General features: G+C 49.4%; 1 long non-coding RNA gene across 1 annotated transcript in view; it reads left to right on the top strand.

Moving 5' to 3' along the window:
• LOC146785401 (uncharacterized) overlaps nucleotides 1–25,669 on the top strand; it is a 150,068-nt gene extending 124,399 nt beyond the window's left edge. Inside the window, exon 3 of the long non-coding RNA XR_014970367.1 lies at nucleotides 25,534–25,669. This is a non-coding gene — a long non-coding RNA (uncharacterized LOC146785401). The remainder of the gene's footprint in view (nucleotides 1–25,533) is intronic.
• Nucleotides 25,670–26,030: the final 361 nt, after the last annotated feature.

Raw genomic sequence — 26,030 nt, 5'->3', positions numbered from 1 at the left:
GTCCCTGCTCGCTCCCTGCCTCCTGCAGGAGCCAGCATTGCTTTTGGACGGAGGGAGCTGCTGAACATGCTGATTCCTCTGTCCAAAAGCAAATCTGCTCCGTTTTGTGCAAGCGATGAGCATTTTACATGTTCTCGCAAGTATGAAGCAGAGCAGCGTTTGTTACGGCTTGACGGGAGCGGGACCCCTACAGGGTTGTTTCTACCCTGGCCATTTTAATTTTTTTTACATTTTTTGAGTGACTCGATTCAACCGAGTCCCAAGATGGATGCCAACACTTCCTGGTTGAAGTGTTGTCAGCCAATCAAATTTCAGTAGGGTTTCAGTAGGATTTTGAACTCTCAGATATCTATATTTTTAAAACATTAATATCTCTAAAACTACCAAACGGATTTACACCAAATTACAAAAAGCACACTTTCTGGACCAACTTCTAACTTTGTGTCAAACTGTGTCAAATTTGGTGTAATGCCGTTCAGGCTGTATTCATGTTCACAAATAAAAAATCCTCTTAGACATAAAATTGGAAAATGCATTTTGGTATCCCCCTTTTTTTTCAGCCCCCACCTGACTACTGGCGAACAAGGTTATGTTGAAGGAGCTTCAACCGTGCATTGGAGCTTACTTTCCTGAACCTTCTCATGAACTCTTACCCATTCTCCCTCTGAAAGAGGCTCCTCAGGCAGAGCCCCACATGGTACATCATTCCGTAAGGCTCAATAAAGATGAGCCACCAATTGGCAACCCTGCGCCATATATAGCATCACTTTTAGTGTATTAGTACTGCGGGGCTCCTCCGGTTACGATGGCCAAATCTCCTGTGCTACTCTCAGAATCTTTATGTACTGTGGGAATTGTCCTGCTCCCAAATCAAAAGTAGCCTTTGGCTCTTCATGGGTGATAAATTTCAAGTCCACGTACAAATCCCCCAGCGTCTGGTACCCCCGTCCCTCCATCGCCACACAGACATAGAATCAGAGATACAGGCGAATGGACGCAGCGCCCATAAAGATATATCCGGAGCATAAGGGGCATGCTGAACCACCCGTCGCACCACGTTTTCCCAGTTTATAGCTACATGTCTTACAATGTATGGAAGCGATGGGGGACTCCAAGTCCGAGGCTCAAAAGCTCCATCAACGGGCGACCACTGTGCATGTCTGTCAAGAGTCGCCTCTCCCAATTATCTTCACTATCCAGGAAATGTATTGCATGTTGTAATTGGGACCCCATGTAGTACAATTCTAAGCAAGGAACCTCTAGCCCTCCTTTATCCCATGTTCTCTGTAGTGTTGCCAGGCATACTCTCCTACGTTTGTTGCCCCACAGGAGATCTTCCAGTAAGCCATCTAGTGTCTGGCAGTAATGCAGAGGGACTATATAAAGCGAGTTTTGTAATGCATACAAACATCGGAGTAAGATAATCATTTTTACAATTGCAATCTGGCACATAAGGGACAGTGGTACGTCGTGCCAAAATTGGATGGAGCCGCGTATTCCGTCAATCACTCTTCCAATGTTAAGATCTAAATAGGAAGAGGCTGTGTTTGCTAGTCGGATCCCCAGATATCTTGTTCCCTCTGTCACCCATGGTAACTCCCCGTGGTAACTCAGAGTGTGGTATTCCTACCAGTCTGCCTTTGGGGATCAGCTTGGATTTCCCTGAATTGATCCGGAGACCCAAAACATATCCATATCTTCGTAGCTCCACAAGGAGGAGAGGCACTGAACTCACTGGCCGTTGGAGGTAAATCAGCATATCGTCAGCATAAAGGGAGACCACATGATTGGTCTACCCCAGCTTGATCCCCTCGGGTCCCATTCGGTCTTGCAGGGTGGCTGCCAAAGGTTCCATAGCTGTAAAGAACAAGAGTAGTGAAAGCAGGCAAACTTGCCGGGTGCCCCGGCAAAGGGCAAACGGTTTAGATACCAAGCTGCAAACTCTTATTCTGGCCATAGGGGCCGTGTAGAGCAATTGGACTCATTTAAGAAACCCCCCTCCCACTCAAACCGGCTGGAGAACATGGAGGGCCAGTCTATTGAATCAAAGGCCTGTTCGATGTCTAAAAGTGCCAGTAAATAATCGTCCTCCATTAGACGCGGGGCATGCCTTACATGTGCCAAGCATCGCAGGTTATGAGTGGTACTATACTTATGTACAAACCCTGCTTGGTCAGAATGAATAAGGTGGGCGATGTTGTTGGTATGCGGTGTGTGTTTCTATAATCTACGCAAATGTGTCAATAATGTTTCCCTGGTAGCACACCACTTCGTCATCTTGTGAAGGGCCACAGGGAGCATTGTACCTAACTCTTGCCTCTTGTGTAGCTATGTCTTTTTCCAATTGATGGTGGACCTCATAGGAAGTATGTAGAAAACAACAATAGAGTTTAGAAAAAATACGGGGGTGCATCCTCTTCCCCAAAATAATTGTAGAAACGTGTACAAACCCACAAAAAGTGTTACCACTTCAGGTGACTCAATATCCAGTAGCAGAGTACAGACATCCAGTGGATTTGTAAGAAGACCCCCTCGCGCACTAACCTAGTTGGTGGCATGCTTCATCATTGGGGTCCCAGCTGGGCTGCCGAATGCAACCCAGCTGTGCTACAATGCCTGATTACAGCGGAGCAGTTTTTTTTGTGTGTGGTGAGTGCTCTGTGATCTGGGTACTCAGAGTGGTGAGACTAAAAATGTCTCTAAGAAGTGCCGAAGTTAAAAACTTTATTAAGAGGGTCTTAGGACATGGTTAAAAATACAGACGGGATATAGTGAAGATAAAATTGTATTTCAATATCCCTTAGATAAAGGTCAACATGTATCAGACTTTTACGCTAATCGTAAGGCTTTCTTCAGGACCATAGAGTGAAAAAACAGTATGGTGGCTATAAAAGTGGAAGTAGCCATATGAGTGTAATATCAGCACACATGCTAAGGTGTGCTGTGAATGTAGTGGGCAAACTGTACTTCCAGACCCACTTATTGGTTGAAATCTGTAAGAGAAAACACACAACATAAAGGACATACAGAACATATAAAACATATATGCATTAAGCATGTGACTTTCCTTACTTGTATGCTGTGGGTTTTTGCTGTGCTCTGTTGATTCTCCTGAGTCAAAAGTAGCCGTGAAAAATACTCTTTGAAGGTGTTGCATGCGCTAAACAACAGATATATTCAAAAGGTCATGCATGGTGATAAGTAAAGTATGCATAATTTATGCCCAAACGGGTATCATGCGTGGTCACAAGTATGCGCAAGAAAACATTCGGCCTTCTGTATTGGTTCAACTGGGTTAACTTAATTAATGTGTGAGACTAATAAGTCTGCAATTTTGAGCGCGGGAGAGTGGTGGCGCTTGTGCTGGCACCAATAGAAACCACGCACTCATGACAGATTAATGCGTGTGTCACGTTTGGTTTAAAATGGTGAGTGCAGTGCAATTGCTGCGCTTATGGCAGCATAAATAATCAAAAGCGGAATGTTCAAAGGACCAACAAATGTGTGAGGGTCCAGGGAAAAAGAGGATTAGCGAAAAAGAAATGAAAAGAAGTCTTACTTCAACCAAGATTAAAAAGATCCGACGGATCCTGCCAAGGGGAGCCTTCTGAAGTCAAACACAGCGGGCGGTAAAGTAAAAGGCAGTAACTGGGCGAAAATGGGGCTGGTTGATGGTTGTCTACCATGCCGCGATCTCGCTTTGAAGCCTGAATACTTACTTCGTCAAGGATGGTCTCCCACTGATCAAACCTGTTGCGTGCTATACAGGATCCCGCTGGTAACTAAACCGGTGTCCACTGGGTATTATAAACAGTTCCTGGAAAGGGCGTGGCCACGTCAGGGGACGTATGCCATGTGATCCAGGAACTAGAGCACTAACCTTAATTACGTGGAGGCACGTGGAGAGCATCGGAGTTGCTGCTTCCTGGATAACAGGAGAGTGACGCCAGTAGGACACTAGTCCCATTGGCAATTAGGTTAATAAGGCGAACTGTTAGGGGGAGTTTATGAACCAATCGGGTGTGTGGCAAAAGCAAAGCAATATGGTAGCGTTTGAGAAGCACATTATGCCTGAACTCAGTTATACTAAACTGCTAAGTAGATCGGGTGGGTATAAAAAGTAGATGTTAATAAGCCCTGCAGGTGCCTGTCGGGACCCGATAATGGAAACGTGACCTGTGCCATTGGGCTGATAATTTAGTTGGGTACATGTGGGGGGCAGTGATGGTACTCAAATATACGTGAAAAAATAACAAGGAAAACCTACGCCTAGCCCCACTTGTACGTATCAATACAGGTGAATTATAACTCCTGGCGTGGGAAATACACTGTAGTGTTGTTAGAATTAGCGCAAGTGTAAGTGATGCGAGAGTCTCAAGTGTCATTTCATGTTCGATGTAGTGAGTTCCATGGGATGTTGTCGTTCAAACCGTAAAGATGGGTGGATAGGCGATAGACCCAAAGTTGCTCTTTTTCAAAGAGCTGGTCTTGTAGGTTGGTGGTGCCCTTGTCCAGTTGTTCAATTATCACCCAACTCATGTCGTTGGTGGTATGGGCCAATTCAAGGAAATGCTCTGTCATCTTTGTGGTGCTGCGCTTGCAGCGGATGTTACTTCTATGTTCACATATCTGGATTTTTATTTTGCGACTCGTCATCCCCACGTAACGTAGTCTGCATGGAAAGGTGATAAGGTAGACTACATTGGCTGAGTTGCAGTTAGTGTGTGTTCTAATTTGCCACGTCCTCCCAGCTTCTAAGTTCAGGGTTTTTGTTGGTTTCGTGAGGTGACACACGCTGCAGTTGCCGCAGGTTAAGTGGCCCATCACATTGAGGAGTCCCCAGGCGTTTAGAACAGTGTTAGATGTAGTTGTTTGCTGTTGGAGGCGTGTGGACACCAGACTGTCTCTTAGACTTTTTGCTCTCCTATAGGAAATCAGAGGTTTTTCCCAATGTGATTTCCCACTTGTAAGTATTCTCCAATTCTTTTGGATGATTCATGTTACTTCTTCAGAAATGGAGTTGTATGTCGTTACACATGTGATTGGTATTGTTGGTGTTGTCTTCTGTATTTGTTCCAATAAGCCTTCGCGATTCTGATTCCTGGCTCGTTTCTGGGCTTTTTTTGTTATTCTCTCCGGGTATGCACGGATTTTTAGTTTGGTGGTCAAGGCAGTAGCCTGTTCTTTATAGTCATGAATATTGCTGCAATTTCGATGCAGTCTTAGATATTGTCCATATGGCAGATTCTCACGTAAAGATCTGGGGTGAAAGATTTCAAAGCGTAAGAGAGAGTTTCTCGCAGTAGGCTTGAAATGTGTTTTAGTCGAGAGGCCTCCCCCTTCTGCAGTGATGTCCAAATTAAGGAAGGTGATGCTGTCTCTACTCACACTGTAAGTGAATTTGAGATTAGGATCCTGTTCATTAATCCAAGTTAGAAACGCTTGTAGTCTGACTTCGGTACTCTCCCATATAAAGATTACATCATTGATGTATCTCTTATAAAATTTGATGTTTGTGAAAAATGGGGGAGAAGGGTTCAGAAGATGGATTTTTTCAAAATTATACACATAGAGGCCCGCCACACTGGGGGTAAATGTGCTGCCCATTGAAGTGGCGTATATCTGTAAAAAGAGGTCACCTTCAAATTCAAAATAGTTGTCTTTCAAAGCTAGTTCAGCACATTGTAGTACAAATGACTTGGGTGTGTTGTAATCCCAAGTGATGGAGTCAAGTGAGGAACATAATACTTGTAATGTGTCATCTTGTGGCAGATGACCCAGTAGGTCCCTTGTATCTTTAAGATAAGTTGGTTTTGTTTGTAGTATTGGTTGTAGATAGTGGTTGCATAAGCGAGAAAGTGGTTCCAATAATGAACTTATGCCCACAACTATGGGGCGCCAGGGTGGGGGTGATCTATTCTTATGAATCTTGGGGATGGTGTAAAAGTATAGGATTTTATCACCACCGGATGTCAAGAACTGGGCTTCATGTTTACTGATGTCTCCCTTAGATTCTGCGTCTTCAACTAGTGCTTGTATTTTGGTTCTTCGGTCATCAGTGGGATCATTTTCCATTCGTCTGTAGTTTTTGGCGTCACCAAGTAGTCTTCTGCATCCGGTTCGGTAGTCATCTTTATTTTGGAGAACAATCCCACCACCCTTGTCCGCCGGTTTTATTATGATCCGATCATTGGCTTTGTGAATGGTGGCAAATTCAGTGCCACCGGTGTTTTTAAATTGAGGTTCTTCCCGAGTATCTTCAATTTCTTTCTAGCTGGCCTGCTCAAAAGCAATTAGCTCTACTGGTATGGCATGTGGCAGGGGATTGAACGAGGATTTTAGCTTGAGATTCTTGTCCCCTTCGCCGTTTGGTTCCTGTGGTGGTTGGTTTTCAAAGAAGGCTTTGAGTTTTCTCGCCAACTCACAATGCAATTTGAATTTATCAAGTCTCGCAGTGCGAGCGAAACCAAGCCTTTTGTTAAGGACTGTCTCTTCAGCCTCAGTCAAGGTATGTAATGACAGGTTATTGACTAAAACCTGTGTGCTGGGTCCCGCTTGTTGCTTTTTGGATTTGTTGCGTGTGTGGGCTCCCAGATTCGGATCCTCTTCCCAATGGACTTGATTCTGTCTCCGTCTCCTTCCGCATCCTCTTCAGCCGTTTCCTAAAAAAGAAAACCTGGGGTTGGTATTCATTTATTGCATTTGAGGTTGGGCAAATGGAGGGTTCGAGCCGTAAAGCATGTGTGGGTTAATTGGGGGGTATGGACTGGGATAATTCATTAGACCCCCTTTGGATGTTTAGGGCCATGGTTGGTGCCAGTTAATATTTTGACCTCTGCCTCTCTGTTTGTTGCGGTACCTGCCGTTGCTGGAACCACTACTTTTTTTCCCTTGACCCTCCCACATTTGTTGGTCCTTTGAACATTACACTATTGGTTATTTAAACTGGCATAAGCGCGACAATTGCACTGCGCTCATCATTTTGAACCAAACGTGCCTCATGCATTAATCTGTCATGAGTGCCTGGTTTCTATTGGTGCCAGCACAGGGGCGGCCACTCTCCCACGCTCGAAATTGCAGACTTATTTGTCTCACGCATTAATTAAGTTAACCCAGTTGAACCAATACTGATTGTCGAATGTTTTCTTACGCATATTTGTGACCATGCATGGTACCCGTTAGTGCATAAATTATGCATGCTATGCTTATCACCATGCATGACCTTTTGAATATACCTGTTGTTTAGCGCATGCAACACATTTCAAAGAGTATTTTTCACTGCTACTTTCAACTCACAAGAATCAACAGAGCACAGCAAAAATGCGTAGCAGGCAAGTAAGGAAAGACACATGCTTAATGCATATATGTTTTATATGTTCTGTATGTCCTTTATGTTGTGTGTTTTCTCTTACAGATTTCAACCAATAAGTGGGTCCGTAAGTACGGTTTGCCCCCTACATTCACAGCACACCTTAGCGTGTGTGCTGATATTACACTCACGTGGCTACTTCCACTTTTATAGCCACCTCACTGGTTTTTCACACTATGGTCCTGAAGAAAGCCTTACGATTAACGTAAAAGGCTGAAACATGTTGACCTTTATCTAAGGGATATTGAAGTACAATTTTATCTTCACTATATCCCATCTGTATTTTAAATCATGTCCTAAGACCCTTTCAATAAAGTTTTTCACTTGGGCACTTCTTAGAGACATTTTTAATCTCACCACTCTCTGAGTACCCAACTCACAGAGCACTCACCTCACTCCAAAAAAAATGAGCTGCTGTAATCAGACATTGTAGCACAGCTGGGTTGCATTCGACAGCCCAGCTGAGACCCCAATGATGAAGCATGCCACCTACTAGGTTGATGGGTGAGGGGTCTTCTTACAAATCCACTGGATGTCTTTACTCTGGACCTCATAGGAAGTCAGTCTTAATACACCCCCCTGAGGACCACCTTCATGGCCTCCCACTTGAGCGCTCGGCTCCAGGCAGACCTCCAATTTTCCTCAAAATAATGCTCCATGGCATCCAAGAGTGTAGCTACAAATGGAGTGGTCTGACAAGGCCTCAGTACCAAGGCACCAAAGGGGTATCGCACAGCAAACCTTGCCCCCCATAAAAGCTTAGCAACACAGGTGAGTGGTCAGAGAGGTATCTAGGTAGATAGAATATTCCTTCCATCCCGGGTCCAAGCTTGTCCGAGAGGAACCAGTAGTCTAAACGACAAAGTTCTAGATGCTGGAGAATAACAGGAAAACTGTCCGTTTGTTGGGTAGCAGTCTTGCCATATGTCACACAAGTGCATGGCGTCCAGAATGTCTTGTAGTGTCCCAGTCAATCAGGGCTTAGTATGGGCTCGGGTGTCATGGTCCAGTGAGCTGTCAAGGACATAATTAACGTCTCCTGCTATTAGTATTGGTGCATCCAAGTATGGAGATGCCACTTCCATCAGAGTGGGAAAGAAAGAGGGACAATATGCATTTGGGGCATACACATTGAGAATGCATATTTCTTTGCCGTCTAGTTTCCCGTGTAGAATAACATACCTCCTCTCTGGACCTGCAACGTGGTGTAAGTGTTGAAAGGGATCCCCCCAGAACCACCCAAATGAAGACCCCTCTGGCAAATCCAGAGTATGAGGTACTGTGCTGTGCTAGTGGCTGGTCAGTTGGTGGGATGCAAGGTCAAGCCTCCAGCTTCCCAAACAGGTGCCAGCCTCTGGAGTTAGGCCCCTGTCGAATTCACTTAGCCTGGATCTAGAGGTACACCATCCCTATACAGCACCTTTGCAAGCAAACACCCCTATGTGGTAGCCTCTGCATTCCATCATCCCTCTCAATTAAACAGCATTACACTTATCTGGGCCCAGTATGTTGGTTCATTCCCCGTCAGGGGTTCCGCACTTTAACTGCCAGTATCTTCGTTTGGGCCTCGGTCCATCAGCTGGGCAGGGGACAAGTCCCCAGAGTCAGGTACAGTGTCAGAGGTGTGCAGCGTTCCATCAGACTTTAAGACCCGGGTTCTTTTACACAGAGAGTCCCTCTCCTTTTCTTTTTTCTAAACCTTTGGTCTTTTCCTTGTACAGCACCGTTTGAATATTGCAACCCAGTCCTGATGATGATCCTAATTCAACCGGATCGAAACGCCGTCGACATCTCAGCTTAATTGATGGCCTTATGGTTCCCTAAAATGAATGTGTAATCATTTTTATTGTAACGAATTGAATTCAGAACCCTTTTGGTTTGTTGTTTAACCATTCACTTTCACTTCACCTTGCGCCGTCCCCCGCTGATCTCACCTTGTCACTTGCGTCGCCGTTTTCGTGTCACGTACACCTTAAGCACCAAGTACAAGTTCGGGTTGTCCTATTGTTATATTGAGCTTTCGTACAGTGCTGATACAACTGTTCCATTTTTCTGCTCAATTAAGTTGTTGTGTGTCCCTTTGTATTTGTTTAATCTAATACATTATATTTTTTCTAAACTTCTTGCTCAGAGTCTTCCTTATCTCAATTGTAATGTTATATACATGCATTTTATTTTGTCTAGGTTGAATGACACCAGTTGAGATTATTTGTTGTTCTTTACCGCGTTCCATCAGGGCATACTCGGATTCACCCAGGACTCCAAGTCGTATTACTAGACAGCCAGGGGTTTTGCTTTTTTCCAATCCCAGAGCAGCCTGTCTGATCCAGTTGGCAGGGGTGAATCCATTGAGGGTACCAAGCACGCACACGAGTGGCCCCGGGAATCCAACCAGTCACTTGCTTCTGCTGCTGAAAAGAAGAACAATGCTCTCCTATTGCTTTTGATCCTCAGTTTGGCTGGGAAGAGGAGGCTGTATTTAAGATTTAAGTCCTGGAGGCGTTGTTTTTCCATCAGGAAAGATTTTTGCAGATCTTGCACATGGTGTGTGTAGTCTGGGTAGTTTAAGATCTGGTGCCCCTCAAACAACAAAGGACCATGTGTGCAAGTAGTCTGCAAGATGGCGTCCCAGTCTCGGAAGTTGAAAAGCCAGGCTATAACGGCTCTCGGCGGGCGCTAGGTTTAGGTGGAGGAACAAGCGCTCTATGTGCCCACTCAAAATTAAAGAACTTAGAAAGTTCTTAAGGGCCAGAGTAGAGGTGATCCAGTCCTCGAGGAATAATTTAGCGGACAGCCCTTCGTTTTCTCAGGAAAACCTACAAATTGTAGGTTGTTCCTACGTGATCTCCCTTCAGAGTCTTCCGCTCAGTCATTCAGTTGCACCACACACTTTTGGAAGTGAAGTACAGTGTCTCATAAAGTATGGACCTCCACTTGCAAGGTGTCCACCCTTTGTTCAGTGGTGGTCACCCTGTCTGAGACTTTGCGGAGATTACAGCGGAACAAGTTGACCTCAATGGCAACGGAATCTATTTCGTGTAACATCTCGTCTCATGTGATGTGGATCACTGCCAGCACATCAACTATAGAGGGGGCTTTTCCGCAGTATGCTGCATACCCTCAGCATGTTCAGTTAGGGTCGTCTCTTGAGCTCTAAGATCCGGAGGGAAGGAATGCACATAATTTAAGATTTTGTTGGCTTGAGCCGCTCGGTTCCCTTTCTCTTTCACCATTTTTGCTGGCCCTCAAGCAATAAGTAATAAGGTATCCTAGGGACGCACCGGGTGTAATCTGGATGAATGTTTTGTACACTAGGGGCTATCTAAGTGCCCATTGTCTCCGTTTCCTCAGTCCCACATGTCCTACCGTGCTCCAATGCATAAGGGTGAGAGGTGACAACTCCAATTCCCTTCTCAGCGCGATTCCCCGCCGGAGTATGTATGGCCAATAATATGCGCTTAGTGGGTTTCTCTGCTCAGCTCCTGGGACCTTCCCCAACTTTAAGCTGTGGTTATCTCGCATTTATGAAACTTCCAGGCGTAGAGACAAAGACACTGTTCCCAGAGCTAATCTGACGGCAATGTTGGATTACCAGGCTGCCCTCACCAGATCGCGGAGCTCACCTTTTGTCATGAGGTCAGGTCCTTTACCCTCCTGTGTCACACAACCAGAGGCTCCCAAATGTGAGCCTCTGCTCTCTCTCCAAGATGGTAGGTATCAGTCTTGCATCATCTCTGGCCTCCTCAGTGTGGGCCTCTGATCTCCAGAACTGTAGGATTCAGTCATGCACTGCCATTGGCATCTGGGTTTTGGGACCTCCAACTTCTGCATCACCAGTCCACATTCTGCTGTGTTACCAGTGTGTCACACGTCTGAAAAAGGTAAGAGCCGCAGGCCGTGTGGTCTCTTCTGCGGGGTGGGGCACCGCCTCGGATATCGCCCCATGCTCCAGGCTGCACTGCTGTCACCCAAGTCAGGGAGACCAGGGCACTTCCCTCTGCACTGGTTCCTGGCAGTGCACACCAAAAGCCCGCCTCTCAAAACAGGCGGAGTCCTCTCCTGAGTTCAGCGCCGGCACAGGCCTCTCCTCAGCCTCCCGGTCCGGGCACACCACACCTCCCACTCGTTATTTGCCTCTCAAGCTCATCCAGGCGATCTATCACTGTCTTCAGTTTGCCCTCCATCATTTTATTGAACTTTTCAGTCAGTGTCTCAAAGGACAAAGGGTCTAAGGACAGCAGAGTGTTTTCCTGACATTTGACAACCTGGGTTGGGGTGTAGATGAAGGTTGGACCCAGGAACGTAATTGGTTGTCGTAGCCTTTTTTATGAGAGGGCTGTTTCCTCTTTATAACCACGTTCCTCCCCAATTGTCTATTTCTTTTAACCACTGCAGAAGGGGCCAGCTTCAGCATTGGGGGTTACCAGTACAGTGTGGCCTCAGCATTATTCACTACTTTGAAACTGTTATCAGGGCAAATACGGATTAGTGACTGTTTGATCCCACCCTCAGGTAAGGTGCCAGTACCTCATGGTCAAGGGAGAGTCTACATTTGGTCAATATAAAATTTCATTAGTCACAACCCCAACAACCCTCTCGAGCATGCTGTTGATCGAAACAGGGGGGCGTGCGACATTACCACCAACTTTGCGCTGTCTCATTATATTAAACAAACAGGAGCTCACCTTTCATTGTCAAAACTCTGTATGATTAAAGCGACCACTTAGTCCTTAGAGATGGTGGATAAAAGAGTGAGAGCCCAGCCCAGCCTTGTCTGGCCGTGCTCAGATGAGCCCACCCTTGGCCAAGGCGCGTCCCGTGCTGCTAGGTGAGTAATGAAACCAGTCCTGGGATGCTTGTTTCCAGTCCAGGGAGGACCTGGCCTGGCAGTTCGGGCTGGACTGTTCCCATTGGGCGCAGGGTCAAGACTGATTTACATATGGCTGAATCCACACTGGAATGGCATGATGAGCAAAAAAACGATGGATTTAGGCTCAGATCTCTGTACTGGGGTGAATGTATGACATTGTTCTGCATTCTGTCCATCAATTGTTCTTTTTGCATTTGTCACCCCGAGTGGCACGGGTATGCCCAGACATGGGTCCTGTGCTCTCCATGCCACTGGAGTCAAGCTATCCTGGCTGATGAGGACTGAAAGCCCAAAACTGGTCCTAGGATGCTTGTTTCCAGTCCAGGGAGGACCTGGCCTGGCAGTTTGGGATGGACTGTTCCCATTGGGCGCAGGGTCAAGACTGATTTGCATATGTCTGGGTCCACACTAGAATTGCGCGGTGAGCAAAAAAATGATGGATTTAGGCCCAGATCTCTGTACTTGGGTGAATGTATGACATTGTTCTGCATTCTGTCCATCAATTGTTCTTTTTGCTAGGTGAGTAATGCCACTATACGTGTGACAGACAGCTCCTCCTCCAGCAGGTGACTCGCCAGGGAGCAGCGTTCTCTGGGACCAGTAGTCCCACCAGGCAAGCAGCAGACCAACAAAGCATAGTGTGGGTTGAGTTATTTCTTATATCAGCGTGACAGGCTGCTCTTCCCCCATCAGCTAACTTGCAGGGAGCTGCGTTACCTGGGACCAGTAGTCCCACCAGGGAAATGAAAGGCAGCAGGCAAACAGCAGACCAACAAAGCATCCCACCCCATGGGGTGAAATATGGCTCTATAAGAGCAACAGGCAGCTCCTCCCTCAGCATCTGACTTGCCAGGGAGCGGCATAGTCCTACCAGGGAAATGACAGGCGGCACGCAAGCAGAAGACCAACATAGCCATCTGCACCGCGGGATGAGTTATGGCATTATAAGGGCAACAAGCAGCTCATCCCCCAGCAGCTGACTCATCAGGGAGCGGCGTCCCCATGGACCGGTAGTCTCACCAGGGAAATGACAGGCAGCAGGCAAGCAGCAGATCAGTCAAGCATCCCTCACTGCGGGGTGCGGTATGGTGCTGTAAGCATTCCAGACTACTCCTCCCCCAGCAGTTGATGTCAGGGAGCATCGTTCCATAGGACTGGTAGTTCCACCAGTAAAATGACAGGCGGCAGGCAAGCAGCAGACCAACAAAGCAACTCTTTGTGTAACTCTGCGTCAAAGGGGGCGTCCTATGGGTGGCACATGAGAGTTTCCATGCAACCACCTATGATTTGACTCAAAACCCTATCAACTAACAATAGTAGTCACTGTGGTATGCCAAGAATTAACCACACTTGAAAGAAGATGTTAAAAATGAAATGCTTTTACTTCTAACTTTTCCAGCTTTACATGTGTGTTGCTCTGTACAGCACATACCCGAAGTGGGAAATGTTTTCAAATTAGTCTTAGCATAGTATTTTGTCGGCCGTCCAGTACAAAATATATGCTAGACTCAAACAGACATGTTTAAAACCCTGCACCAAAGGTGTGTGCTTGGTGCTCAGCAGCCTGGTTATGGGCTAGGGAGAAAGCAGAATAGTGCCCTATCTCTGTAGACATGATGCTTTCCTGCTCACTTCCATGTCACGCAACGCAGCACAGCAACTGTAGGTGCTGCTCTGCATTTTGTAACAGGTTAGTAAATCTGGGCCTAGATATTTTCCCCCCAAAGTCCAGTCCCATACTCACAGTTTTCTGGCCAACTACTTGTCTTTTCTTAAGCTGACTTCAGCAAAAGATTGCTTGATGTGCCTGTGGTTTTGGAGAGCTCTTCTACACCAATGCGTGGCTTCTTCTTATTCCACATGCTGAGCAAAAACGACAAACTCTAAAAACAGTGCTCCAACCAAACCTGCTTATGAGATATGGACTGGCTAAACAGAGAGTCAGTTACTGTTTTAATGTTTCTCTGTAACAAGTTAATTCAAGTAAACAGGGCCCAGGATGAGATCTTCATAGCAACCCACCTCTCGTGGGCCCTGCTCACCCTGAAGCTACAGAACCAGACACTCTAGTGCAGCACCTCGTATCACATAGGAGCTAGCTTGGCGCTAATATGTGACAATAGCATTTTAGTGCAACGATGCAGACTCCAGCACTAAAATGTTTTACATTAACATACGATGTGTGGTACTTGGCAGGGCCAGCACAGTGCATCCTAAGACTTGTAGTTTCACTTATGACATAGTAAACAGTGCTTTCAGAGGACCGGACTTTCCGAAACTCCCCCGAGAAATCAAAACCCAGCCTCAAAGGCCCTACCTGGTTGATGTCCATAGCCATCAAGAGGGCTGTGACACTGCGCCCTCGGAGGATGACTGCTGGTGCCCGGGGGGTGTGGAATTCGGGGGGGGGGGGGGGTAGGCCGCACGCAAGCAAGCGCGCAATAACTGAGGCACAGACACTGGCGTAAGGGTAGGGCCAAAGACCACGAGCGGTCTTGCGCCCGTTTATTTATCCCTTCGGGCGTGCCCGCCCTCCGGGTGCGTGGATGCGTACGTTGCGTGTCCGCACGGGCCGGATGGCTCCGTCACCACATCCCTCCAATCTTTCAGACAGAGAGCCCCCCTCTGCTATGGAACTGTCCGGCTCTCTTGCGCACACCACGCAAAGTCTCTCAGTCTCTGGCTCGGGGCCGGATTCGGCCGGAGGCCATACTTCTGGCTCCGGGGAACTTCACCTCGTCCAGTCCCACGGGCTCCTCCCACAGGGGATGCCCCTGCATTCTCTGGGGACCCGTTCGCCCCGTCGCTTCGCACCTCGGCACCAGGTTGTTGGGGCGCTTCCCGCTGCGGGCTCCGCTTACTTCCCAGTCCTCCTCCTGCGAGTCTGCCTCTCGAGGGGCCGTGGGGACTTGCTTGAACCAGGATGCGTTTCTGGTAACCACTCGTGCTCCACGCCGGACCGACACCATGGTGCCCTGCACCTTGACAACCTCCCACACCTCCGGCTCAAACGGGGTGCGAAACTTCCAGTTCGGATAGCGATCTTTCATGATGACCTGGTCTCCCACCTGGAGATTCCTCACCCTGGCTCTCCGCGCCCGACTGGCGTTTTCATTGGAATTCCGCCTCCTAGTCTGAGCCGCATCTTGGTCCAACGGCAGAGGCCGCCACGACTGACTCGCCGGGACGTTGTCCCTGGGGGCCTTTCGGAACAGGAGGTGGGCAGGTGCGCACCGAGTGGTGCAGTGGGGTGTCTGCCGATACGCGCTGAGGAATTGTGAAAGGCACTGTTCCGCATCTTCTCCTTGGTCTACCCCGATCTTCAGCGCCCGATTCATCGTGCGCATGAACCGTTCCACCTCTCCGTTAGCCTGGGGCCACTGCGGGGTGATCTTGCGGTGTCGGACTCCTCGAGCTGCCAGGTATTCGTGGAACTCCCTGCCCTGAAAGGGCGGCCCGTTGTCAGATCGAACTTCCTCGGGCAGACCCATCATGGCGAACGTGCGGTCCAGCGCTGCTTTCACCTGGCTGAATGCTGTGGAGGGTACCACCTCCACCACCGGGAACGTGGAGTGCGAGTCCATTAGCACCAACGTGTGTCGCCCATCTGGGAAGGATCCGAAGTCTACACACAGCTTGGACCAAGGTTCTTGGCAAGGGTCTTCTGTGATCACCGGATGCGGCGCCGGCTCACCCCCAGTGATGTTACACGAGTGGCAGTTGCGGACAACCTCCTCTACCATGGCATCCATCCCAGGAAACCACACCTTGCTTCGCAACCTGGCCTTGGTCTTGGAGACGCCTTGATGCCCTTGGTGGGCTAGGCGAACCACCTCACCTTGGAGACTTCGCGGGACCACGAGCGAGGTTCCCCTCAGGACCACTCCCTGTGGCCCTTCTCTGAGCTCACTCTGCACTTTCCACATCTGCTGCCGGAATGTCCTTTCTTCTTCTGTGAGGGCCTGCACCCCGTCTAGGAAATTCTGCCAATTCCGGTTCATCAGCGTCTGCTTGACTTTGATGAGGCATTCGTCCCTCTCCGTGGCTCTGCCAACGTCCTCCAGCGTGAGTGCCACCGGGCATGCCGCTAGTGACACCATCCGGACAAACTCTTCCGTGCAGTCCTCCTCCGACGGGTCCGGACCCGGCCGGGAGGGGCCCGGGTGCCTCGACAGGAAATCGGCAGGGTTGTTGGCCCCAGGGCGGAATACTACTTCGAACCTGTACGCTTGCAGCTGGACCGCCCACCTCTCAATCCTCGGCGGGCCCAGTCGTGCGGTGCCAGCGAAGAGCGGGATGAGAGGCTTGTGGTCGGTGACCACCCGGAAGTCGTGGCCATACAAATAAAGGTGGAAATGCTGGCAGGCCCACTTGATGGCCAGCGCCTCTCGTTCTATCTGCGCATACCGCATTTCTGTGGTGGTCAGGGCTCTGCTGGCATACGCGGTGGGGACCCACTCTCGCGCTTCCGTCTCCTGCATCAGGACTGCACCCAGCCCTACGGGGCTGGCATCCACCACCACCTCCGTTCGTCGATGCGGTCTGAAATACGACATGACCTTGTCGTCAATGAGCGCGTCCTTGACCGCCTGGAACGCGAGATCCTCCTTTGCTGCCCAGGTCCAGGGTTGTCCACTTTTGGTGAGGAGGCGGAGTGGTTCCGACAAGGATGCGAGATTGGGGATAAACCGCCCGCAATAGGTCGCCATCCCCAGAAAGCTCCTGACCTCGGTGGCAGATGTGGGCCTCGGGGCTGCTCGGATCGCCTCAGCCTTCTTTGGATCGACTCTCAGCCCTTCCCTCGAGAAGACGTAGCCGAAGAACTCGACCGACTCCTGGTAGAAAGAGCACTTAGATTCGTGCAGGGTTAGGCCATTGTCCGCCAGCCGCTGCAGTGTGTCTCGCAGGTGCCTGTGGTGTTCTTCCAGAGTTTTCGAGAATACGAGGATATCGTCACTCAAGTTTATCACCCCTTGGAGACCGGAGAGGGTTTCACGTATGGCATTCTGGAACACCTCCGCGGCTGACGAGACCCCGAAACTCAGCCTTTTATACCGCCGTAAGCCAACGTGAGTGGAAAACGTGGTGATGTTGCGACTGTCTGGGTGAAGCTCTAGCTGATGGTATCCGGCATTGAGGTCTAGTTTCGTGAACCACTGGGCGCCGTTGAGGTCGGCCACAATGTCGTCCATAGTGGGCGTGAGGTGTCTTTCTCGCTTTACAGCTTTGTTCGGGAGGCGCATATCGACACACAAGCGGATGGCCCCTGGCTGTTTGGGTTTGGGGGCCACAACAAGGGGGGACACCCACGGGGTGGGGCCCGACACTTTTTCAATCACCCCCAGGTCCTCCAATTTCCGCAACTCTTCCTCCACTTGTGGTCGCAGGTGGAACGGTATCCTCCGATGCCGGAGCGCCGTGGGCCGGACCGTGGGGTCCACGTGTAGCTTGAACTGCTTCCCGCGCAGGCATCCGAGCCCGCGGAACAGCATGGGGAAGTCCTTCAGCATGTCCCTGGCATGCAGGTCGTGCACCTGGTTCGCGAAGAACACCAACGCCAGATCTTCGGCAGTGTGGCAGCTGAGCAGGGTGCCTTGTTTTCCTTCAGCCACGTGGAACGTTGTGGCCAGTTTCCTCCCGTCGCTGACGACTTCAACTTCAATCACTCCTCGCAGGGACAGCGGCTTGTCGCTGTCATACGTGTATATTTGGGCCTTGGAGGGTCGCAGGGGTGGTCGCGGTGACAGCCTCTCGTATTGACTGCTGTCCATCACGTTCACTGATGCCCCTGTATCGATGAGGGCGCTCACCGGAGACCCGGCCACAGTGATGTCGCACATGGGCGGCGGCCTGCACCTCGTGCCTTCTCTGCCGACAAACGAGACGAAGAACACCTCGTCGTCCTCCGCCCCTCCATCGAACTCAGGCTGAGTGTTGTCGCCCTGTGCAGGGGAATCTTCCAGCGTCATTTGACGCACGCTCGCCGTTGCACCTCGCGTGCCCCCCATATTACTTCGCCCTCTCCCGCTCCGACAGACCTTAGCAAAGTGGATTTCCCTTCCACACTTCAAGCAGGTCTGGCCTCTCGCTAGGCACCTTCCCCCTGGTGGGTGATTCAGGCCGCAGTTGCCACAGGTATTCTTCTGGGGAGCCCTCATGGCTCCACGGGACTGAGCGGGTCGTCTCTGGAGTGCATCCACCCTTTCCTCCTTAATCGCGGGTGCTTTCTGGGCCGCTGCCGGCCGGTTGAGGGCCGCTTCCATCGCGTCCGCACGCGCATTGGAGAGCTCGTGTGATCGGCCTAGAATCAAGATCTCGTCGAGGGTGATGCCCGGCTGCCGTAGGATGAGACGCCGCAGTGGGACTGACCGGCATCCCTGAATGAGCTGCGCCCTGATTTCTGCTCTCTGGTCCGGTAGCGTGCACGATAGCGATAGCTTGCGGAGGCGGGCATAGAAGCTGTCGATGGTCTCCGTTTCTTCTTGTCGCGCCTGACGGAGCTTGAACCATTCAAAGTCGGGGTTGGTCTGTGGATCGAAGTGACGATTGAGGGCCCGTACTGCGCCTGCGTAGTCATTGGCGTTCCCTCGGTCTGGCAGGGTCTCGAAGAGGTCATACAGCTCTTCGCCCCCATAGCACATGAGGAGCGATCTCTTGACGGTTTCATCCATTTCCCGCACCCCCACAAAGTAGTGTTCCAGCCGTCCAATCCATGAGCGCCATCGCACTGCCGCCGTGGAGGGGTCCGAAAGCTCGCTAAATGGAGGGAGCGGGGCTGCCGTGCCATGCCCTGGCGGGGCGGGCGCTGGCTGCGCGGCCCGTTGTGGTGGCGGGAGCTGCGTGCCTCCTCCGCTGGTGCTGGGAGTGGTCATGTCTGCTGTGCCCTTCTCTCAAGATACGCGCTTCTGGCGTCGTCTCCGCAGGCCTGCTTCCTGTTTCCGCGTTCTGGGTCTCTGGGCGAGACCACTGCAGATTCCCTCCCTTGCATGGGACAACTGCCTGCGACTGGCTGGCGCTGCGCGGGACCTCAGGCGAGACCACTTCCGGCTTCTTCCCTTGTGTGGGACACCTGCCTCCAACTGGCTGGCGCTGCGCGCGGGCGAGACCACTGGCAGTTCCCCTCTTCTTGCACGTGGGCTGAGCCTTCCTGCCAGGCGCCGGTGATGTCACCCCTGAATCTCCCCTCTTCTGCGCATGGAGCAAGGGGCAGGGGCCTGACCAGGCAGACAGCAACGGGGGACTCCCACCCCACCTGGATCCAGCGCGGGATCGCGAGGGCCGATGCTCCCCTCCGGAGCGAGCTTACCGGCTGTGGGCGGGGCCACGACCTTTCTCCCGGGTGCCTGGAGCGTCTCCCTCGCCTGGTCGACCTGCGCGAGGACGCGCGCGCTGTCCGCCACTCCGTGCTGCTGACACGGACTCCGAAGGCCAAAGACCACGAGCGGTCTTGCGCCCGTTTATTTATCCCTTCGGGCGTGCCCGCCCTCCGGGTGCGTGGATGCGTACGTTGCGTGTCCGCACGGGCCGGATGGCTCCGTCACCACAGGGGGTACCGCAGAGGTGTGTTTCGCTTCCATGGAGGGGCGGAGACCTGGCCCTCAGCCAGACCCGGAAGAGGCCTGAATTACACTAGCAGTGGAGAAGACAGTGTTCAGTGACGTGGGAGAAGACGCGGGACGATCAGCGAAGCAGCGGGAGCTAGAGGAAGTGAGTGCCGTGGCCAAAGAACAGACGAGCGACAAGGAAGCGAGGGCAGAGGCAGCAGATCTGACGACTGGCGAGGAAGCGAGCAGCAGGCGAGTGACAGATGTTTTCCCAGACGAAGTCGCTTCAGATGAGGCAGCCGCAGGTCTGTTAAGGGGCCACGGCTTCAGGCAAGTGACCCGAACAGCTGGGCATTTAATGGACTGGTTGGTTTTCACCCACGCTTACTTCACAGGCCAGTAGAAGGATCCGTACGGCACACCAAAGGGAGGGACAGAGATTCCTTTTGTTGGCCTTAAGGGCAGTATCTGGGGTCGGGCTAGGTTCAGGACACCGGCCGGGGTGAGGAGAAGAACCCAGGCCTGGATAACTAGCGACACAGGGGTCACGTAAAGTCTAACGGTCCCCGCACTCCCCTCATGCCCCTTTTCAGTTAGCTTGCCTTATCTTCTGCCTGCCACCCCTAGTTTTTAGGTCTCGCAAGCCAAAGGCTCGAAGAGACATTTTATATGTGGGATTTTCAAAGTGCTACCCACAGTCTTTTGGCTGGCCTAAACCTTGAGTGCACGAGATCACATGCACGTGCACAGCTGCTCCTCTGCTAATTGCATTCCCCCCTCCCTTCTCACCCAGTCCTTTGATGCTCTGCTCGATTACTTTCACTTTCGCCGCTTTGACCCTTGCATTCCCCCCTCCCTTCTCACCCAGCCCTTTGATGCTCTGCTCGCATCTCCCTCCTCCCTGGGCGTGAAGGGAGACAGAGACATCCTCCTTAATTGCTGTTTCCCCTCTGAGCCGAGAACACATCGGGTCCTGTGGACACGTTATTGATCAGCTCCGAACTCCGATACATTGCTCTCAAGTGACCGTCTGTCAGAGGAAACAAGCAGCAGGCACTTAAATGACCTATGGGGCCCCAATAATGCTAAACACTACGAAAATCAGATAGAAATCTGTACAAACCGACACGAGTCACATGCCATGTGTTTGGGTGTCGGTGTGCTCTCGTGAGCACTGCCCATCAAGTCGTGCCCCCTGCAGCGTTTAATAGCACACATTGTGACAAAGCTCTGAGCATACACCCCGCTCCCTCCTCATCTTTCGCCGGCTTCACCTCTTTCATTCCTCCTCTGCCTTTATCCGTTCTCCCTGCTATCAGCAACCCGTGAAATACCTTCCTCTTTTACACCCTTCCTTTTCTCACCGCTACATCTTTCTTTGCATTCACAGCTCTCCGTGTTCCCTCCCTCTCCATCTCGCTAAAAACACCTACTCCTCTCTGCCTCTCGCCCTGCTTTAACCGGCTCATTCTCACACTTTCCTGGCCGCATACTTTCCACGTGTTCTCCCTCTGACAACACTAATTACACTGGCGTTCCTGCCGGCACGCGTGGGTTCTTCTTTACGAGTGACCATCACACCGTGCCAATGCATGCTGGCCCCAGAGCTCTCCAATCAAAGTTTAAAACACTGCATCTGCTGTCAGGGGCGCTATTACATACACACTTTAAGGGGGGGCTATTTTAAAGTAGGTGGGGGGGGTTGGAGCTATCTTCAGTACCTATGCCAATGTTTGCTTGTTAGCGTTTCTTTTCATTAAGCACATCTACGGATCCCGCAAGTGCCTTGTTCCTGAAATGGCGTTGGGGATAAGCGCACAGGCACTGGTTGCTGCTTCAGTTGATAAACTGGTGGCGTGTGAACCAGAGAACTGCCCCATGCACATTGAGACGTAAGATGCACGATGACGTATCTTGTCTGGAGGAACGGGGAAGAGAGTAATTCTGACAAATTGCTGCTGTAGTTTGAGTTTGAAATGCATGTTTTGAGTAATCCGTACCAGCAATATTCTGAAACCCTCACTTTCACGCTTTTACACGTGTGGGTAAATATCTCTCGGGAAATATATGTTCCTGAAAAAACAGTCGCCAGCGTGTGTGAGTTTTGCCAAAAACGTCGTTTGTTTGAAATGAATTACAGACATTTTTGAAAAATATGAACACAAATACAGCTGTTTCCATGACTTAAGAAAAGGAAGGCGGTTTAAATTAATTTCGCTGACCTCCGATGTGCATTTAAGAGCAATTGATTACAATAGATGTATGCAGTGAGCAGCTGAATAACAATCCATCAGTGAGCTCAAATCCTCTATACATAATTATGCTTTATTATATGCCACATAATTTTACACCACTCAATGCAACACAATTCCACGCCATGCTACACAATTCTATGTCACATAATTCTACTCCACATCACATAATGCCACTCCACATCATGCCACATAATTTGACAGAACACCACATAATTCAACAAAGTGTAACATAATTCCACTCCTCCCTACATGACTCCACTCCACACAATGGCATTCCACATCACACAATTGCACTCCAAGTTACACATCTTGTGGAGAAGTGTAGCTCACTGGTTAGAGGAGACATACCCTGAAGCAGAGGTCAGACCCGGGACCAGGGTTCAATTCCCGACGCGGCAGGGTCCGGAGCCCAATTGTCCACGGACTCGATAATTTTCGCTTCGGTGCCCACTCTAAGCACGAGTTCACACTATGCAGCTCTAGGCAACAAGCTTGCTTAATCTCCACAACGGCCCCCCCGCGGCGGGATGCCTGGCTTTCACCTTGGGGATGCCCAGTACGGGTTATCTCACAGGGAAAAACCAGGACGGGTTCCCAATGCAAGCGCCAAGATGCCCAAGGGTAAGTTGAGCGCTATATAAGAACACATAATAATAACATCTGCCCTTCATGCCACACAATTGCTCGCCATGCTGCACAATTCCATGTCTCACAATTCGACTCCACGCCACAGAATCCCACGCAACCAAGTTCCACGCAACGTAATTCAACTCCACACCACAAAATTTCATGCCATATATTACCCCTCCAAGTCACATAATTCCACTCCACCTATTTTCAATCCACTCCATACCACATCATTTCACCCCATGCCACATAATTCCACACCACTCAAGGCCTCGCAGTTCCATGCCACACAATTCCACATCTCATAATTCCACTCATGCCACAAATTTCCACTCACACAATTCCATGCCACAGAATTCTACTCCATACCACATAATTCCACTTCAGTGCACAACATATAATTCCACATCATGCCACATACTATGCCACATAATTTCACTCCCTACAACATAATTCCACTCTGTGTCACATAATGCCTCTTCCCTTTCGTGCCACATAATTCAGCTCAACATATTTCCACTCAATTCAATTCCTTGCCATGCAACACAATTGCACATCACATAAATCCATGCCACATAATTCTACTATATGCCACACACTTTCACTCCACACCACATAATTCCACACCACGTCACATAATTCCACTCCACATCACTTAATCCCACTCCACACAATTGCACTCCATGTCACACAGTGGCACTCCTCACAATTCCATGTCTCAAAATTTCACTCCATGGCACACAATTGCACGCCATACAATTTCACACCACACAATTCCATGCCAAATAATTCTGCGCCACTTAAATCCAATCCATGGCATGTAATGCCATGCCACACAATTGAAATCAACAGAATTCGGCTCCATGCCACATAATTCCACGGCACGTAATTCCACTCAACACCACACAATTCATTACCATGTCACATAATTCCACTCCATGCTATATGATTTCCACTTCACTCAGTGACACTCCATGTCACCCAATTGCACTCCACATCACACAATTGCATTTCACGCCACACAATTCCACGTTGCACAATTCCACTCCAGTCAACACAATTACACTCCATGCAACACAATTCTGCACCACACAATTCAACTCAATGCCACCTAAGTGCACTCCACCCTCATATTTCCAATCCAAGCCACATAATTCCACTCCATGTCGCATAATTCCAATCCTCTCAATGCCGCACAATACCATGCCAAACAATTCCATGCAACACAATTCTTCTCCACATAATTTCACGCCACATAATTCTACTCTACACCACATAATTCCACTAGTCAACACCCCACAATTCCATGCCACACAATTCAACTCCATCCCACATAATTTCACTCCATGCAACATCACATGACTCCACATCAGGCTACATAATTCCACTCCATGAGACATAATTCCACTCCATACCACATAATTCCACATTGTACCACACTGTACCACCTAAATTTAATCTCCCCAAACCAACATAATTTCACACCACACAATTCCACACCACACAATTCCATGCCAGACCATTCCATGTCACATCTCATAATTCTACTCCACGGAGCATAATTCCACTCCTTGCCACCTAATTCTATGCCACACCACTTGATTTCACACCATGTCACATAATTCCACTTCACGGCACTGAATTCCTCTCCACACAATTGCACACCACGTCACATAATTGTAGTTCACGCCACACAGTAACATGTCTATCTCCGTGAATGCAAAATAATTCCACTCCACATAATTCCATGCCACATAAAGTGCTCTCCACTTCTCATAAATCCACACCACATAATTCCATTCCATGGCACACAATTCCATGCCACATAATTCCATACCACACCCCATAATTCCACACCACATCACATAATTCCACTCCACCACCATACTTCCTCTCCGCAAAATTGCACTCCATGTCACACAATTGCATACCACGCCACACAATTCCATGTCTCACAATTTCCCTCAACACCCCACAATTCTAGGCCACACCACACAAATCCACACCAATTAATTCCATGCCATACCACATAATTACACTCCATGGAACGTAATTCCATGCCACATAATTCCACTCCACTATTAATGAATCCACTCAATAACATAATTCCACTTAGCGGCACATAATTCAAGTCCACCACATAATTTCATGCCACATATTTCCACTCCATTCCATGACACATACTTCCATTCCTCTCAACACAATTCCATGCCACACAATTTCATGCCACACAATTCCACTCCACACAATTCCACACCACACCATATAATCCTACTCCACGCCATGCCAACTAATTCCACACCACATCCCTTAATTCCACACCATGCCACATAATTTAACTCCAGGTAACATAATTCATTTCCATACAATTGCAGTCTATGCCACACCACGCCAATCAATTCCACATCTCACAATTCAGCTCCATGCCACACAGTTCCAAGCCACTCAACATACTTTCATGCCACATAATTTCACCCCACACATCATAATTTCACTCTGCATATTTCCACTCTACTTGACACCACGTAATTCTACTCCCCTCTACATTTGCAGAACAAGCATTTGCAATGCAATAGGTCTCGCATTTACGCAAGTTTGAGCTATTCACATTACAAATAACAATGCCTTTTATTTTTGTTTTCTTTTTTAAAACTTAAATAAAAGGCAGTGTCATTTACAATGCCAATAGCTTAAACTCGCGTAAATGCGAGACCTATTGCATTGCAAATGCTTGTTCTTATATCGTGTGAAGCCATACATTGAGTCCCTATCCAGCTATCATTCTTCCTTTCGGAGAATGTTACAGTGTTGTTCAGAGTAGTGGAAGGCAATAAGGACACTGACAACGTCTCTCTTTTATGCTTCCAGAGGGGAAGCTCAACGCCAGAGAAAAGCGCCAAAGAGAAGCCGAACAAGCGAGGTGAAGTTAATGCTCGTGGGAGAGAAGACGCAATCAGAGACGGACTTCGGACCCTCTCCTGCTTTGTGGACCATATCAGTGGGCAAACACCAATAAATACCTCTTGATTGCATACCTACAGCCTCCCGTTGTGTTTTGTTCTGTAACAAGTGGTGTCAGAAGTGGGATAAGCCTCTCCCTTCCCGACACAGGACAACACCATGACCCAAACAATCAGCCTGGACGATCTGCTGAAACAGCTGGCCAAAGGGCAACGTCATCTCCAACTGGTGGTGGAGGGACAGACCACAGAGAAGCAAAAAGACCGGCAACACCTTTAGGAGGCCCTACAGGTGCAAGCCGGTCTTATCGCACAGAACCAGGTGGTTCAGGATACTGTCATTCAATGCCTAACAGATACGATCGCAAGTAGAAAGGTACACCGCACCATACAAAAATATCAGCC

This window comes from Triturus cristatus, chromosome 11 (genome assembly GCF_964204655.1).
Source record: "Triturus cristatus chromosome 11, aTriCri1.1, whole genome shotgun sequence".
In the NCBI taxonomy this organism is placed as follows: domain Eukaryota; kingdom Metazoa; phylum Chordata; class Amphibia; order Caudata; family Salamandridae; genus Triturus; species Triturus cristatus.
The sequence above is the reverse complement of the archived record's forward strand: the minus strand, read 5'-3'. Positions and strand labels throughout refer to the sequence as shown.